This window comes from Durio zibethinus, chromosome 1 (genome assembly GCF_047325235.1).
Source record: "Durio zibethinus cultivar Kanyao isolate XHJ-2024 chromosome 1, ASM4732523v1, whole genome shotgun sequence".
Classification (NCBI taxonomy): domain Eukaryota; kingdom Viridiplantae; phylum Streptophyta; class Magnoliopsida; order Malvales; family Malvaceae; genus Durio; species Durio zibethinus.
This window is the reverse complement of record NC_143162.1, coordinates 31,533,007-31,552,403: the sequence shown is the minus strand read 5'-3', so window position 1 is coordinate 31,552,403 and position 19,397 is coordinate 31,533,007. Positions and strand designations below refer to the sequence as shown.

The 19,397-nt window shown below is 28.1% G+C and overlaps 1 pseudogene across 1 annotated transcript; it reads left to right on the top strand.

Annotated features, from left to right (window-relative positions):
- The first annotated feature begins 15,447 nt into the window (after positions 1-15,447).
- On the top strand, positions 15,448-17,165 carry LOC111311240 (gamma-glutamylcyclotransferase 2-3-like; annotated as a pseudogene). The gene is made up of 4 exons (XR_016344187.1): positions 15,448-16,046; positions 16,154-16,229; positions 16,533-16,586; positions 16,929-17,165. The product of XR_016344187.1 is annotated as a gamma-glutamylcyclotransferase 2-3-like (transcript).
- The last annotated feature ends 2,232 nt before the right edge of the window (positions 17,166-19,397 follow it).

The following is a 19,397-nucleotide window of genomic DNA, read 5'->3' as shown; positions in this document are numbered from 1 at the left end:
AAAGATCAACAAGCAAAAGAGAGATTCACGCAAAAATCAGAAAGAAAAATTTTGAAGATTTTTTTTTTGGAAAAAATCTGAAAATTCTCAAATTCCAGTGACTTTTTCCATATTCCAATAAAGATTTCGGTGACATTTGAAGTTTTTAGCGAGATTTCCAGTTTCTGATTAAGTTTTAGATGAGATTCCCAAATTTCGACAAGGAATCCTAGAATACAGCATTGGCATTCATTGACTTTATAGACAGAAAGGGAGAGAAAAGTCGAGAAGAAAGAGAACGGGTAGAAGAGATTTGAAGAAAAAAAGAAATTTAAGCTTTTATACCTTTAAAAATGACATCATTTTTGCCTTAAAAAACCTTAGAATTCGCATGTTTTCTAACAGGTGACTTGATTCGAGCGGTTGATCCGTTTCTTTGACCCATATGCTAATTGATCTTTGCAATCAAGTTGAGCCACTAAGTCACATCTTTGAAGCCGTCATCTGTGTTTTTAGCCGAGCCTTTTAGCCACCAAGCCAAGCTATTTTTGTTTTTTGGTATTTTATTTATTTATTTTATTTGTTTATTTATTTTTAAAGTATTTTTACATTATTAAATTTTAAGAAGAATTAGAAAGTATTTTTTTTTTACAAAATAAAAATTTTGAGAATAAATACTAATTATCCTATGATAAAATTTTTAGAGATTTTAAATAGTAAATTTTTAAAAAAATTTTAGGTGAAATTTTTTTTTAAATGTGTCCCAAATTGTGAAATAATTTAGATAAAGTTTTAATAATAATAATTAATAGTTATTTTCAATTTTTAAAAATAATAAAAAAAGAAATTTTAATAAAAATTTTGAAACTAAATACTAATTAACTAATGATGAGATTCTTAGAAATTTCAAATGGTAAATTTTCTAAAAAATCTTTAAGTGAGAAATTTCTTTAAATTTGTCCCAAATGATTAAAGAATTTAAATTAAACTTCAAAAATAATTGTCATATTATTTTTTTCCAAAGATAAAAAAAAAAAAAATTAAATAGAACCAAATGATGAAAAATTTAGAAATCAAAAAGAAAAATTATAAATTGACCCTGGGAAATTTAGAAATAAAACTTTTAAAAAATAAAAATAAACTCTGAAGATGAAATTCTTAGTAAACACAAATGGATGATTATTTAATAAATTTCTAAGTGAGAAGATATTTCTAATTTGGTCCAAATAGTGAAATAATTAAATATATTTTTAATAAAAAATAAAAATGATTAAACTTTTTTTCGACAACAGAGCCTCTCCAAGAAAACAAATGGGATTCTTGAGTACTCTTGAGGTGAGGAATTATTTTTAAGAATTCTACCAGATTGATGAAATCTTAAGGAGTATTTTCAATATTAAAATTTAAGTCCATTAGAATCAAAAGCTTATGATAATTTAAAATAAATGGTACCATCCTTTGAATGAGTATGTGGGGGTGCTATAACCTTCTTTATATGTAATCGAACTCTCGTACCATGTTCTAATTAGTAGATCAGAACTTATTTTTTAAGGAACCTTAGTCAAGCTTAGGAGCTCCTTAAAATGATAGATTCATTAGGTGACCAATCGCACCTTAATAAAAGATTTGTGGAGACTCCTCTTGTTGTTTCTAGTTATAAATTTATGGATCTATATATTATGATAACTTTTAGGCCTCGAAATCTTGCAATCCATAAGATAAAATTTGCTACTATATAGAGCGTAGGACTTTTCATTGGGGTAATATGTAGCTATATCTTGGTTTTTTTAATTTTTTTGCTTTTTAGGTAATTTTTTTATTTTCTACTCTTCATTGGGGGGTTTCATGTGGTTGTTTCTTAATTCTACTTAAATTTTTGCTTTTTGAGTTTTTTTTTATTTTATAAAAATATATGAGAAAAAGATAGGTAGTTGTTCCTTGATTTAATTAAAGTAAAAATAATAAAGGGATTGGTGGAAGGTTTAGGTGATAAATCTATTTATAAGATAAATTTTGTATTGATAAAGTTGTACCTGTAGCCTTTTGAACATTGATTTGGGAACAAACATGGTGGGTGATTGTAATTTAGTATTTTTTAAATTCTTTTAAGGAAACACACTATGTTTTTTACTTTGAAATGTAGTGGATCATTTGATCCATACTATGTTGAGTTTGATTTTGTCACGTTGTAGTTTTTATCAACCACGTTATAATATGGGTAATGTACTGATTGGTGTAATTTAAAAAAATATTTATGATATTTAAAAGTGTAGAGTTTAGGGTACAAACTTCATATTTATTAATTTAAAAACGTCTTTGATGATTTGTTTAAGACCACTTCTTTTTGTTTTCAAATGTGGTTGACAATGAATAAAAAGTTAGATAAAAGAATTACTTTTACTCTGTTCCTATGTTATAAACGTGGTGTTTGGAGAAATAAATACCATGTTTTTTTAATAATAAACATGGTAGTTGAAATAAAATAAATTTTGCTATTATCTGAAACATAAGACTATACATAGGGAGTGCCATGTGATTGTTTCACAGTTCTCCTTTCTTTTTTGCTTTTTATTATTATTACTTTTTAATTTTGTTAAGTGCCATGTGCTTATTTCATGGATCTCTTTTCTTTTTTTCTTTTTGATTTTTTTTAAAAATATTTGTGAAAAATAAAAAGATAGTTATTCCTTGATTTAACTAAAATGAAAATAAGATAGGGGTTGGTGGAAAGTTTAAGTGGTAAATCTATATTGATAAAGTTGTCTCCATAGTCTTTTGAATAGTGATTTAGGGACAAATGTGGTGGATGATTGTAATTCTATGTTTATTTAATTTTTTTATTAAGAAAAACAACATTTTTGCTTTGTTAACATAGTGGATCATTTGAATCATACTTTGCTGAGCTTGATTTGTTATGTTGTATTCTCCCATTATAGATTTTTTTTCACATCAAACACGTTTATAATATGGGTAACATAGTAATTGATTTAATTGAACAAAATTATTTATGATACTTAAAATTGTAACGTTTGGTTACAAACATTGCGTTTATTAATTCAAATACATCTTTGATGATTATTCAAGACCACGTTTTTTTGTTTCGAAATGTGATTGATAATGAATAAAAATGTTAGAAATAGGAATTGTTTTGTCTCTATTTCCTATGTTAGAAATGTGGTGTTCAAAGAATAAATACAATGTTTTTTGAATCATAAACATAGTGGCTAGAATTATGTCACATTTCTTTTGATCATCGCGTGTTAAAACTTTTGCTATATTTTTCTATTTTTGGTTTTTTCCTTTACTTTCTCTTTCCTTGGTTTTCCTATGTTTTATTTTTCATTCTCTTTTGAATTTATCATTTCCTGATGTGATTATTGTTTGATTTTGATGCTTTAAGAATTTGTTTCTCGTTTTGTTATTTTGAATGAAGATTTTATATTTTTATTAGGTTTTTTTCTCGAATGTCTCCCTTGATTCATTCCATTTTTCTCAAAATTTTTGGGTTGTTTGTTATTTGTGATTTTTATTTTCTCTTTGGTTTGTTGGGTTATTACTTATTTCTTCATTTTTTCATGACTTTGTTGTCATTGATATTTGTGGCTTTTGTTTCCCACGATTCTATTGTTTGTCACTCTTTTGTCTTTTGTGGGATATTGGGTGATTTAATGGATTTTTTATTTGTGGTCATTGGATTTTGTTGTCCTTTATGTATTTTGTGATTTAAAAGGATGTCAGGGTTGGTATGATTTCCATGCTTTCTTTTTTTTTTTTTTTGTGATTGTTTTGAAATCATTTTTTCCTAACAATTTTTTTTTACCATAATTCATACTATACCTGATGTCGTATACCATAAGGTACTATATACTTTATTACCTGTTTCTTTTAATTTTTATTTGTGCTTCTTTCTATTGAATGTTTTCATTTTTTTTGTTGTTAAAAGATAATATAATCGTATAAAAAACAAGATCATATATTAAAAATGATGAGAAAGACTTAATTTGTGGAAGTATAGCAGAAGCGTTTTTGCAAAATGTTGCAAAAGTGATGCCGGCTTGATTTACTGGTTGGAAATAAGATCATGGATTCAAAAATTATCCGTTATCCCCAACATAAGTCCTTAAATATCGAAATATGAGATTCCTTAGAGAGTTCGCAAGGAATATCTTATTCTTTTACTTTGCCAATCTTTCTTTCCACTATTATTTTCTATATGAATTATCACAAAGTCTCACATATGAATGAGACTTATATCATACATTGGTTGAATACATTTTCCTCATATTTCACGATGGTTGAATGCCATGCTTTGTTTGAAAGAGGAAAAGACTTTTACAAGAAACTTTTCGTCATCTTCATGTAATGGCTAAATGCCATTTTATTTTCTCTCATTTTGTTATGGTCGAAATCCATATTAAAAGAAGTGGGTAAGCATGTGGTTTTCACTTGGTTTGGAATTCAAACCAATTGTAATTAACTACCTATAGCAGTTATTTGATAGGATGTTTTCCACTCATTTAGGAGGATATTTTCTACAACTTCCACTCGCGCATAATGGGTGGTAAACTTTCATGATCAAGAGAACGTTTTCTCAACTCTTTGCAATGGGATCATATAAGAAAATAAGTTGTGTGACCAACATACTTTGAACTCTTTGCAATGGGTTCACATAAGGAAATAAGTCGTGCGACCAACATTACTTTGAGAGCTTTGTTGCTATACGACTATTAGGTACGTATAGCAACTCAAAATTACATCTAGTCACTTGTATAACTATTAGGTATGTATAGTAACTCTCAAATACAAGTAGAGCAAGTATGCAGTACCCTAGATCAATTCAATCACATTTCAAGTTCCTCATGATCTTTATTTTATCATATTGCATGATATACTTGTGTATTCATAATTATATTCGACGTCCCAAACATAATTGGCCGGCCTATAAACATAACCAAATGTGACATTAGAATGATCTTTTTTCTTTTAGAATCTCTCCATTTCAATTCAATTACTATCCAGATATATCTTATTAGATCAAATCATCCATGACCATTGACAATAATCTAAGATAGCAACATTGAATTAAAACTTTAAGAAACAGTTAAAAGTTCTTAAAGGTACTAAATATAATATCATTTGATCTCAAGGGTCTCACATGATAAAAAGCAAGGATCTATTCTTCTATTACCCTTATTGGTCAAATAATGTACATGTGATATGAAACACATGTTACGATATTACTCTCTTTTTTTTATGGAGCACGTCTTTACCATTAGATATCAATACCATACATGTGATGGTTTAGATGCTTCTAGTATTTAACTTGAGTCCATAACTTTACTTGATTTCACATAATCAACTGAACTTCTACCTAACATTTAAAATAGACAAAGTGAACTATAGGATTATTCACTTTCTGTCACAAATCTCAATATCAAGTGACCTCACACTACAACAAATTTGGTCATTCATAGCATTTACAATAATGTCACTAAATATTTGTTTTTTGTCACCTTGTATATTCCGTGATAAAAAATTAAACGTTATGACATTCATCATATTTGCACTGTCATTAAAGGTCTAATATGATGATAGCAAAATATCATCACCTATTGTGAATCTACTACGATAATAAAATAAAACGTCACCTTATGTTTTTTTTTTTTTATGACGTTAGTTTTCATCAACTATTTATGAAAAAAAAAGTCATTAAAGGCTATATTCATCATAATAAAATAAGAAAATCTAATATATTAGTGATGAAAGATAAATCGTTGTAGTATTAGTGAAAAAATGATCGTCACCAATGATTGTAAGATAATATCTACTGTGGCAAAAAAATCAAACATCACCTTATGCGTTAATTTTTGTGATGTTAGTTTTCGTCAGCTATTTATAAACAAAAACATCATTAAAGGCTATAATCGTCACAAAATAAATGATAAAATCTTATATATTAGTGACAAAAGGTAAATCGTCACAATATTAGTGACAAAATTATCATCACAAATGATTATAAGCTAATATCAAACGTGATAACAAAATCAAATGTCACCTTATGCTTCTTTTTCTATGATGTTAATTTTTGTCAGCTATTTATAAAGAAAAACATGTTAAATACATTATCAATGACATTACCCCTAATATGCATAACATCAAAATTATACTGAATTAAATTGGTTGACCAATAGGGTAACTCTCAAAATATATTTTTTTTCACTCAATTATGACTTTTTTCAAAACTATTTAACTTCTTATCATTACATTTCGTGTCAAATATGATATCAGGAAAGCTATCAAACCAAGTCAAAATTTCTTCACTTGATAATGGAACAATAAAGGAGTAATGCCCAACTCTTTTTGAAATTTATCTCTTTGTCTTCGAAAAGGATGATCAAGAGGCAAAAATTGACAATAACAATTGAATAAGCAAGGCTTCTTACCATGAGCCAATCAAAATGACTTTTCTTGTCCTATACAATAAAACCATGATAAATTTCTATAAGTGCTCCAACCAGATAATATAGCATATACAAGAAAATCATTAATTGTCCGTAAAAGAGCACCCTCAAATGAAAATTTTATTTTTTATAAGCATCATATGTCACAACACCATTCAACTATAATAATTTTAACTCATATATTAAAGTTTTCAAGAAAACATCTATATTTTGACCCAAACTACTCTTTATTGGAATTATCATAGTCAATAAAATATATTCTTACTTTATACACAACCATCGTAGCAAATTATATATCACTATCATTATTGACCAACAAGAGTATAGTTTTATATTTAAGCCAAACAAACAAAAATTGTCAACATATAATCTTAATCGTATATTTCTTACTTCAAATGCAAATAATTTATAACTACGATTGAAATGTTTCCAAGCTTCACCATTAACAAGATATTGAAGAACAATATCATGACTTTGGTTATAGGTATGCCATGTCATATATTCAATAGTTTTAGTTAACATATAAAGTCTTTAAAGCCTTGATATCAATAGTATATAACATAAGATTTTATAAGAAAATTTTTTTTATCTCACCATCAGACTTATTCCTTATATATCAAGAATAACTACAAACAAAACAATATGTCAATTTTACTGCTTCCTTATAAAATAACATGCAATTATTTTCACAAAGACAAAATTTCTTATAACCAAATCTCGATTTAGTCATCTTTTTTTTTCATTTTGTAGAAGTTTTCTAGTAACTTATCATCCACTGGCACCATATTCTTCACCATCTCAGCAAACAATCAAAACATGACTCACTAATATTAAACTCTAATTTACAATTTAAAAGTTGAGACATTGCAAAGAGGATTGTGTGTTTTGTACAGCCTCACCATAATGGTTCATCAACATCATTCAATAAAGAATGAAAGCTTGTCGCTTCTACACTTGGCTCTTCCTCTAATGCTTTTCTTGCTTCATTGGCATCCATACCCAATTCTTTTGTCGCATCCACCCAAAAATTAGGATATACAACATCCATAACCATTCTACCATAGGAATTTTCTATTCTCATTTCCTCTGTTGGTTTAAAGGTATCTCTATTTATTAAAGAAGCTTATCCTACTTTTAACTCTACATATGAGATCCAACTCGTATAACTTATTGTAAATCGCTTATAATAAAGATGCTAACGCATAATATCATTTTTAAAAACCTTTTATTTTCATATTCGGTACAATGACACCTAATATTCCCATTACTAATAAAGGCTGGTTAAGAATAAGCATATCCAATAAATTCTTCCCTACCATTGTAGAACTTTTAAGTCATGTATCCATTAAATCTAAATAAGAGTACATCCAAGAGCAAACTTTGACCACTATTGAACCCTAATTGAATTAAAATATGATTAATTAAAGTCATATAAAGTGTTAAACCTTTGTATTATTAAACATTTTATTGATTGACCATATAAGCTATTATTGCTATACCAAACAAAAAATGAATAAATGATAATATAAGGTAATTATTTATCTATTTTAACAAATAATCCATCAATGGCATAAATGATCTTGCAAAAATTCATCATACATACTACAAAACAACACATTAATGAAAAAATATTATTGGTTTTAATAAAAGGATTTTACCTTTGATATTGGCTTCTTAGTGCAATTCCATCAGTTTTGCGAAGAATTTCTCTGATCGAGATACTTCTACATATGAAACTTGTTCTACTTTCAAAATAATTGAAATGGAAAAATTAAACAACTTAATATGATGAAAATGAATAAACAATCATATTCATTACAGATTATACATCCACCTAAACCCACTTTCATAACACATATTCACAAAAGACTATGGAAAAGAAAAATAAAATAGAACAGTTTAATTTATTTATATTAAGTTTGATCAATACAATCAAACCATAATATTTCAATAATTAGTAATATATAATTTTCACTAAACTATCAAATATATGAATTATTTCAAAACAAATATAAATATTAATATTATATAACTTTAAAATGATCATTGGCTATTAGTAATATATAAATTATAACTTCAAATAAATATAAGTAATTTTTATTTTTATAATTATTATTAAAATCTAGAAAATATAAAATATAAAATATCCATACAAATATATACAAATATTAATACACATCAAACCCAAATTAACCAATCCTAAATCTTACATAACTAAAAGTTAATAAATATATAATTTATTTATATTAAGTTTGATCAATACAATTGAACCACAATATTTTAATAATTAATAATATATAAATTTCACTAAACTATCAAATATATAAACTATTTCAAAACAAATATAAATCTTAATAATATATAAATTACTTCAAAATGAGATAGCTATTAGTAATATATAAATTATAATCTCATATCAATATAAATAATTTTAATTTCTATAATTATTATTAAAATCTAGAAAATATCAAATATAAAACATCCATACAATATATATATAAATATTAATACACAATAAACCCAAATTAACGAATCCTAAATCTTACATATCTAAAAGTTAATAAATATATAACAAAACCTAATAAATATCAACAAAACTTTCACAAATAAAAAGTAAATAACTCAACAAATAAAAAAAAAAACCCTAAAACTAATACAAAAAATAAATCCAAACAAAAATTAACAATACTCAACATTAATACTTAGCAAATTAAAAATCCAATAAATATATCACCAACAAATTTAAAAAAATATATAACCAAAACCTAAACAAATTTCAACAAACATAGAACCAACAAAAATTTTAACAAACATAAAACCAAAACCCAAATAAATTTCATTAAATAATTAACTAACAAAAACTCAACACATTGGTAACCAAAATAGAAACAAATTTTAACAATTTTATAACAAAAAATTAAACCCTAAACTCAACAAATAAGCTTAACAAAAAATAAATATAAAATAAACTCATTAAAAAAAAAAAACTCACCAAAGCTACCTAGGGGACAAGGTGGCGGTGCCAGCAATAAAGTGACAACAGGGATAGAAGGAGAGGGAGTGGCAGCAAGGAAAGAAGAAGGGGGAGAATGGGAGAAAGGAAAGGAGGGGGAAGTGTAAGTGGATAATTAGGGATTTGTGAATTTTAGGGCAAAGGGACCAACGGTAAGGGGGTTTTGAAATTTTTAATTTTAGTGATGATTTTATTGATAAAATTTTTTGTTGATAATAAAAAAATTTTGATTTTTATTGACAATTTTACAGACAATTTTCGTCTATAATGTCCAAACTTTTTTTTGAATTTTTTAAAGAGGTATTTTTCTGTTAGTAAAACTATTGGTAATGTCGAAAAAAAATTTTGATTTTTTTAATAACATTTTTTTGTCGGTAAATCCATTGGTAATTATTAGTGACGGATTTTTTCATCAATAAAATTGGCTGCAATTTGCACCAGACTTCTAACGATAGATTACTTATGGATTTTATTCCATCAATATTCTGTTGGTAAAAGTGTTTTAAAATTTTCGTTGGTAATTGGCAACAGAAAATTTTGTTGGTAAAAATCCATCGATAATAATAGTTTTTTTAGTAGTGTTATAATTAAAAACATGAATTATAGATTATATCAATTTTAACATTTCAATTAATATTTGCAATTCAAGCCATTTATACTTCTATATAAAAAGGTAATGTCAAAAAATAAATATTTAAATAAAATATGTTTATAATTTAAAAAACGTAAAATTTGAAGAAAAATCTAAGTTTAAATTGCATTTATGCTTAAAAATCATATTAGTTGCATTTTTTTATTAAATACCACATTTTCACTTTCAAAAATGTAAAGTTTGTCATTTTTAATTAAATAATACAGTTTTAGTATCATAAACGTGGTGAGTACTATTTTTTATTTATTTTTCTCCACAAAAACAAACCTTATAAACTTATTATCTCCATTCATAAAAATAAAGTTTTTGCTCTTAAGTTTTTTATATTTATTTCTAAAGTGGTTCATTGATGCTGTATTCTCAAAAATAAATTTAAAAATATCACTTAAATAATCTATTTCTAATATAGAAAATATAGTGTTTAAATACTCCATTTCTGATATGGAAACGTAGTGCTTAAATTGTTTTATTTAAGTCAAATATGTTTATACCTTAAAAAACGTAAAATTTGGAAAATTTTTCCCCCATTGAAAACTATGTTTCAACTTAAAATCGTATTATTTGCACTTTTAATTAAACACAATGGTTGACTTTTTTCTTCTTTCTTTAAAACTATTTGACTTTAACTTTTTAACTGGTTAGAATTCTAACACTCATACAAGTTTAGTTAAACTGCTTCTTTAAAACTGTATAAACCCTAACAACAAATCTTTGAAGCTTTTGAAAAAACCATGAATTCTACAAAAAATGGTGAAACTAAAAGATAAACAACTGGAATACATTGCGATTCTTGACCATGTTCCATAAATTTTCAAGATTTTACATGAAGATATCTCTAAAGATTTAACGGTAACCAAATTGTTTTATAACAATCTCCTTCTTTTTCTATTTTTTGTTGCCATTTTTAATCATAGATATCAATGAAAAACAGACATTTTATCAATCTTTTCAATTTTTACTCACTCAACATTTCAACTAAATGCTCCACTGTATACTTTTTTTGCTATTATTTGTTATGATTTTGCTATGTTTCTTTTGATTGAAATGTAGAAAACTATTTTAGGTTTTGTAAATAGCATAGTTTCTTTTTTCTTATCCTCGTTACCTTCATAAGACACATGTTTTTTTGCCTAATTCAGGACTTATTAAAAATATAATCAAAATTTTTTTCCTTATTCACATAGAATCTCATCAAAAAAAAATAAGTCAAATTCTTACTTTATTATGTTAGCATATATAGGAAATAATATATATATATATATATTCTTTCCTATCAATATAAATTTTTAATAAACTATTCGTTAATTTCTATTCTTTGGTTTGTTATCTTAATGTTCTACAATTTAACTCCATATATTCTAAATTTGTCAATACTTAATAAATAAAGTAACAAATTTCTTTGCATATTTTATATGTATGGTTTATATTACTTATTTGTTTTTCTGTGATGATCAATGTGAAAAAAAAGTTAATTCTAATTAACTATGCATACATATCTATGTTCAAATTTATGTTAACAAATTCTTTGAAATAAATATTATGATTGTAGAGACTTTCGATGGATTCTATAAAGATACATTTGCAATATGTTAAAACTCTAATAACTATAATTCTTGAAGGTTTATATCTTACTTGATTCAAAATGTGTTTGGTTAAGATCAACAGCCAACTATGCTTTCAAAATGGTAGGGAAGCTTTTGATGATGCACACTGTTTGCAATCTAGTGATGTACTCAACTTGAAATACAACAATGATTCATTTTTTTCATGCCATTCTATATGCTAAAAGTGGCATTGTTATCACAGGAAAGATTTTTTAAGCAAGAATAGGAAAAACTTTAATTTCAAATATTTTTCATTTATAAACAATGTAATTATCTTACAATGTTTTCTTAAAATTCTATTTTTTTTTATCTTCATAACCGAGGAAAAATAAACAATGCAGGTGACTTCTTCAAAAATCAGAAAGCAAAATCATAATAAGTCAATCGATGCAAAAAGAGATGGCTAGCAAAATTATTTATCTTAATGATACAATTTATAAGTCAAACGAGCATGGCAAAATTAAGGCTAATAAAGATGAAATAACTGAATTTGACAACGATAGTTTTGACTATCCATCATTTGAACTTACCATGACAAAATACAACATTTATAAACTACTTTCATATAAGTTCTATCATAATTAAATAATTTAAATTTTTGAAATAACACATAAATTAAATATTGTTAATCATTATTTGTTAAATTGTTTTTAAAATTCAACAAATCCATGTCGCATTTTACAAACAATACCTTCCAACACATAACATCGATGTCATCCTCATGGTCCTAGAGAAACGCATACGCTGGCCTGTTCGATTCAAGTATTCAACCAAAAATAGAGCTTTTTGTAATAACATGTTTAAGCAACTATAGTTTATTATCTAAACTTATTCATTGTTTTATATCCTACATATTTACCATGCTATCATTCTATTGAATTTATTTTCTTTAGCAAAGACCAATTCCTATAACTTTTGTAAGTGAACTTTTTTCCAAAAAATTTTTACACTAACTACATTTGAAAAAGATTATACACAATTTTTCATTGAAAAAAAAAAGCTAAAACTACATTTGAGTATGTAGAATTAGAGTTTTTGTTTAAAAACTTTCAAACACTACATTCATTTTGTTATCCACATGAATTTAACTTTTTTCTTCTTTAATTTTTTTCATTTTTTAAAATCTTTTCTTTTTTTTAATAACATTCATGGTCACTTCAATTTTTATTCTCAAAACAATTATCAACATTTATATTCAACCGCTTTAAATTTTGTATCACTAATTTTATATTTAATCTTTTTGAATGTTATGTTATATTTGCTTTGACTGCTTAAAAAAAAGGTTGCTGTGCACAACGCTAGTGAATTTTATAATTGCAATGGAAATGGTTTAAGAAAAGTTGTTAACAACATGTAAACAAATTAAATAACAAAAGATCAATCACGAGTGACAAAGAAAAAAGAATTGCCATGGGGCATGTTAGAAAAGAACAAACTCTATATTCATCAATTCGAGAAATCATTGTGCACAGAGGGAGCCTCATTCGAGCCTGAGCCCCCCAAAATTTTGCAAACCTTTTAATGCTTATATTAAGGATTGTTAAATGAAGAGCTATTTAAATATTTATTCTATTAACGAGCCTAGTCATAATAGCTTAAAAACTGATAGATTATAAAATTGAAATCGGCAACTGTTGATAGTAAATTTTTAACTTTAACTTTTTAAAACTTCATAATTTATTATTTATAGAAAAAAAAAAAAGAAATTGGCCCTAACATTTCTCACTCTTTCATATAACAGCATGATATACTTCTTTATATAAGCAGGTATGGAAAGATAATTGCATAAACAATTGGTTTTAGCACTCGTTAATTCTTTAATATATATTATATTATATATATACTATAATTATTTTATATATTTAAATTTAATCCAATTAGCTTTCATATTAAAATTATTATTGTTAATTTTATTTTTTTATTTTTAATTTAAGTTTAATAATTGTAATTTATAAGGAATTAAAATCACATTATTATTTGTTTATTTATTATATCCGCAATTATTATTTATAAACTCTTAAAAATAAATAATAGATCTGTAATAAATATTAAGTTACATTCATGTAAACTATAAAATTAATAATAATAAATTAACTTTTCTAGTTTTCCCAACAAGATTACAATTTTTCAACCAAATACCAAATTGTATTTTTTTAGCTAGCACTTATCTTCTTATATATTTGTGATCTTTTTTATTTTTTTGGTTTGATAAAACTTTGAATAAATTACGTTAATTGATCAAAAAAAATTTTTAAGTATTTATATTTTATACATATATAATAAATGTGAATATAAAGATTAGGAAATGTAAAAATTAAAAAAATATTGAAAAAATTAATATATTCTTATTAAATACATACTGTATATTATATTAACTCTTAAATTTAAATAATAAAAGGAATGAAAATATATATAATTTTAATTATTCCCTCAAAATCAAATGTTAAAATGCGCTCGTCATTATACAGAATACATGCTATGGGCCACTACCAACCTTTATTCTTTATTTCTTTCTAATTAAACCTCCTCCATTAAGATCCATCGATTAATGGACGAGCCCACATTTCGGATTGGCACCAAACTCGACCGACTTGCTTGCCTAACAAGACTGTCCTCATCAAATCCACTCGTGTAAGAATAGATTTGATCTTCTTCTCTTCTCTCAATTAAATCGCTAGAACTATCGAATACTAGTGATTATGGAATGTTTCATCCTAAGAAGAGATATCCTAAATATTATTCTAATCATAGCATCATAATTTCTATTATTACAAAAACTGAATCTATTGTGTGACATATTCTCAATATTTAGTCTTGACACACAATGATAGTTGATGCAATATTTTCTCTTCTATATCCAATATTTACAAACCATTCATAAAGATCGGTATCCAAAATTTTTTGGGACCTAGAACAAGCCCACTTAAGATTTTATTGCTCTGTTTCCCCCATGTAGCAAGAACTTGACCTCAATGGTACGGTGGCTGATCTTATTTTTCCAATTTAGCTTGTCTCTGAAACAACTATAACTTACATTTACATTACTGCATGTCTTTTTATGTATAGGATGTGTTCTAAATCAGTTGTCAACATCAAATAGCCAGAATCTTAGTAATTACAAAAGAATAGACATCACTAAAATGTCTGATTAGTCTTCAACGTTCATAGTCATAATTAGATGCTATATTAATACTTCTTACTGCAGATGTCCAAATAAAAATGGAACGCAAAGACAAATGGTGAGTTTTCAACCGTGTAGATACTTGCATAAACTTTTTCTTGTGATAAAATTTTGTTGGCGTAACCTCATCGTTCAGTGGGCATGCCGGACTGGTTACAGGGCATGATTAGAATCATGTGGGCTCTGCCCTGGTAGGTCCATAACTGCTCCTCACGCTCCCTATTTTGTTTTCATTTTTTCATAGTGATAGTGAGAATGTAGCCCAACTCCTTGCTGGGAATGGGCCAAAGGGGTTTCATGGAAATTTTTTTGTGACCCAAATGGCTGTCGAGGCCTAAGTGAGTGGGATCTAAGAAATTGGTTTTTTTTTTCCCATTTTTAACTCCCAAGTTCAGTACGCTCCAAACAAAAAATAATAATAATAATAATTAAAAAAAAAAAGGAAGTGTAGCAGTTCTTCTAGGATTTTAACACAATTTCCTTGAATCTTATGCCTTGTCTAATCAATAGAAATCAGTAATCCTTTTACTGTAATAAATGCCGTATTTATTAATATTTGTCATGAAAATGATGTTCCACTCAAATATAAATATACTCTCTAATATTCAACTTCAAGGCAAAATGTAATCAATTTGATGTGAGAAACTATATATAGAACCTTTAAAAAAAAAGTCCTTTATATAGAAGAGTCGAACGAAGTTACAACTTTCAAAAACAAAAAGAAAATCATTTTAAGATTAAAAAAAAAAAAACACTCGTACACACAAATTATTTGTTTGTCTTCACTTACAAGTCTACTTGAATTAACAAAAAAATTAAAAAAACCCAACATCAATTTTGGGCTCGTTTCCTTCATTGATCAACAAAATGTCCAAAGCCAACCAAAAGCCTCAAACTCCCAAGTCCAAATGGATATTGACTGTCCATGCCGAAGTGCAAACGACATCAACAAACAGTTGGCAGTTCGGCACTGTTTCTTTTTTCTTTCCCGTAATCTAGCCGCGGCAAAGTCCTTTTTGTCGGCTCTCTCGGAAGAGACACTAACAAAGGAGATGTGGGCATTTGGATACGGCTCTCATATTTGGAAAGCTGGGTTCAACTATGATGATCGTCTTGTTGGCTACATCAAAAACTATTCGCCGTGTCCTTCACCAAGGTCCTTCCTTTTCCCTTGGAGCCCGTCTTTCAGTATGTACTTTTTAAAAAAAGATTATGTTTTGGTGAGTAGCTTAAGGAATGGTTAATGGGTTTTGGTTAAAACAGGAAGTACTGACCACGGAGGGACGCCGAAGTATCCAGGGAGAACTGTCACCTGGAGCCTGCTTATGGGCAACTCTGTGTAAGTTATTTTTGCCAATTAGTTATCATCTGCTTTGATTGATTTTTTTGCTACCGTTACTTGAGGACTACAATTTGTATCAGTGGTCACTCAATAATGAGAATAATAAGTTATTGGTATTTATTGATAAAAAAATATATGGCTTTGTTGACCTTTGTTAATTCAAATGCAGCAAATTAACAATTATTTGAGAAAATTTTGAAGGGATATGCAGACTTCAATATTTTGTTTTGTTATCCATGTGAAAAATTCTACTGTGCTGATATGTGAACTAAATAGTTCTTCAATCTTGTGAGGCCTTAGTGGGGAGCTGCTTACAAGATATCCAAGAAAGAAGATAAAGAAACTGCACTAACAGTATGGTTCTGAATCCTGTGTTAGATATAATAGATTGTTTTCTCCAAAATTTTATCCATCAGTGGCCCATCAATCCTTCTGTATAATTCTGCCTCTTGTTTCTGTTTGCTTGCCTGTGGTTTACTTACTGGCCTAAAATATTTCATCAGTTTGTGATCGTCATCTTTTTCTTCCTTCTATTTCTTAACTGGGTGCAGTGTTTAGAAGTGAAGGAGAAGCAGTATAACAAGAAAGCTTATCTTGATTTCTTCACTGTTAGTTTTGAATGCTGATGCATGTGTTAAGAAAAGCTAGTAAAATGTGGCTTCGTTATTCATGTATTTCTACTGAAATTTGTTTCAGGATACCACAGCTACAACTCCAGCTGTTTCCGGAGTAGTGGTGCAAGTGCTTTTTTGTCATTGATCTTTTTTTTTTCTTAAATTATTATTGAAGATAACTAGATCTAGATTTACACCAAAATTTTCAGCTACATAGGATCTTCGGACAAGAAAATTAATAAGAACTATTTGAGGCCTGCTCCTCTTGAAGAGATTGCCAAGTATGTTATTTCTATCTATGCATTTAATTTTTAGTGTATTTCTTCAATCTCTTTATGGTTTCTTTTTTCTGGATGAATGAATGAGATTTTATTAATGAGCAAGAAGTTCTGCTGCAAAGAATCAAAGTTTAAACCAGCAAACCAACAAAGGGACAGGGTAAAAACAAACAAATTAATCAAACTTTTTTTATCATCAAGATCCCAATTTTGACAAAGAAACCTATTAATAGAATTATCAATAAAATGTTGAATATCTTAGAGCCTGCACCAACAGCATCCTTGACAAACTGCCAAATATTAGCACTACTGCTACTCTAGTTTCCAAGTACCCTTTTGTTTCTTTCCATCCAGACGTCAAGGTGAAAGCATTCCAAGCAAGTTTAAGGATAATAGCCAAAAGAGGTTTACCTTGCAAGCTAGTTTTGGTCCAAAAATATTCAGGATGCCAAGTGTCCACTTGCCATTTAATCCCATAGAGTTTCAACACTTGTAAGCAAACTTGTTTGATCAACAAATAATTGAAGAAAAAGTGATCCTTGGATTCAACCGACTTTTTTTTTTTAATGAACCCGGATTCAACTACCTGATTAGAAAACAAGAAGTTAGAATTGATGCACCAACTACAAAGTCTTTGTTTAGTAGGCAGTTTGTCAAGAATGGCCATCCATGAAACAAGAGTGTCTAGGGATATGATAATTAAACCAAATGATCCTATGCCAATCAACTTTCTCCTCGCATTCCAGGCACTAGAAGTGTATTATTTATTAGAAAAATTCAATCATACCATCCTCCTATTTCAATGCTGAATGAAAGTTAGAGCAACACTTTGTAGCCTCGGTAGCTTGTTCCAACTCCAACTGCTATGTTGTGAAGGAGAAACGTGCCAGATGCTGCTGCCCTTTAACACATATGTTCTCACACAGGCTACCCATAAGGATCCAGATTGAGAGAGTAGAGCCCATAAATTCCTTAAAATGCGGGGCTGATTCCAGGATTTTAAATCCTTAACCCAAGTTCGCCCTCTGACTTTGGGCGGCAAACGAACCGCCAATTTACTTGGGTGCCTTGAGCCTTTGCCACCTTGTCTTTCCAAAAGAAAACAGTACAGAGCTGGACCACTTTCGTGATGACCTTTCTGAGGATGGATAAAATTCCTAGCCGGAAGTTCTGCACACTAAAAATCACTGATTTGACTATGTAATGGTTTCACATAATGCTGTCGAGTCCTTATTTGCTGTTTGTTGATGTGCTGATTTCAGTACTTCAACTGTTGAACCGTCTCCCAATCCTTGCCTTTTTTCAACGGAAAGGACATAGCTGAACTCTGAAAGCTGTTTTAGAGCATGTGAACACATACTAAAAACTGAGGTACAATACGCTATAGGCTCATAGTTAGGTTGTTTATGAAGTGTCAAATAAATTTAAAACTATTTATTTTTTTCTCTATTAACCAGAAATGGAACTGGCCAAGAAAAAACTAGAAATGGCATTTTTTTTTTTTTATATTATCAAATCCTAGAATCATTGCTGAAATTTGTGGCTAAATCTTCTTCTGAAGAGAAAAATCTCCCCCTCAGATCAACTACAGAACAAAAAAAAAGAAAAAAGCCCAAAAACCAGTTTTGTGCTGTGGTTTATTATTGATAATCTGCTCAATCACGTTTGTTGCTCCACCTCTTACTGCGAATCTCTAGATATATTGGTGTCAATTCTGGCAATAATATCCAGTTCTGATTCGTTATTTCCTCCTTTTTCCCCGTCCTGTGCAAACGAATTATTCATGCTGAAGGCCCCTCAGGACCAAACAGAGAGTACTCTTTCCAAGTAAAAAGGGCTCTCCTCCAAATTGGTGAGGTTCTTTCCTTTCCAGTAGCCCCTAAATTGTTCTCTACCAGTTACTCCAATTATTTGTTTCAATTCTTAGCCCATAAAAATTTCGAATTGCTACACTTACCCTTTTTTTAATCTTGGTTTAGGATGTAAAGATAAACATGTGAGGAATCTCGCAAATGAAGTGAGGGGCGCATTCTTTCAGAAGCTGAGCAAACAGTGTCATGATGCAAAAATGGGGTAAAGGGAAAATAAATTTTAAATGAGGCAGCATTATAGATATGGACATCATCACCGCTACATAGAGTCGCCTGTTCCTACTTGTTTGTTCGGGATTGGGATGCAGAAACGTAGATTTCTCATAGTGAGGGATACAGTCATCCCAATTCTACAACAATAAATTCCTCTCCACAGACAAACAGTGTCCAGAAAAGGATGTT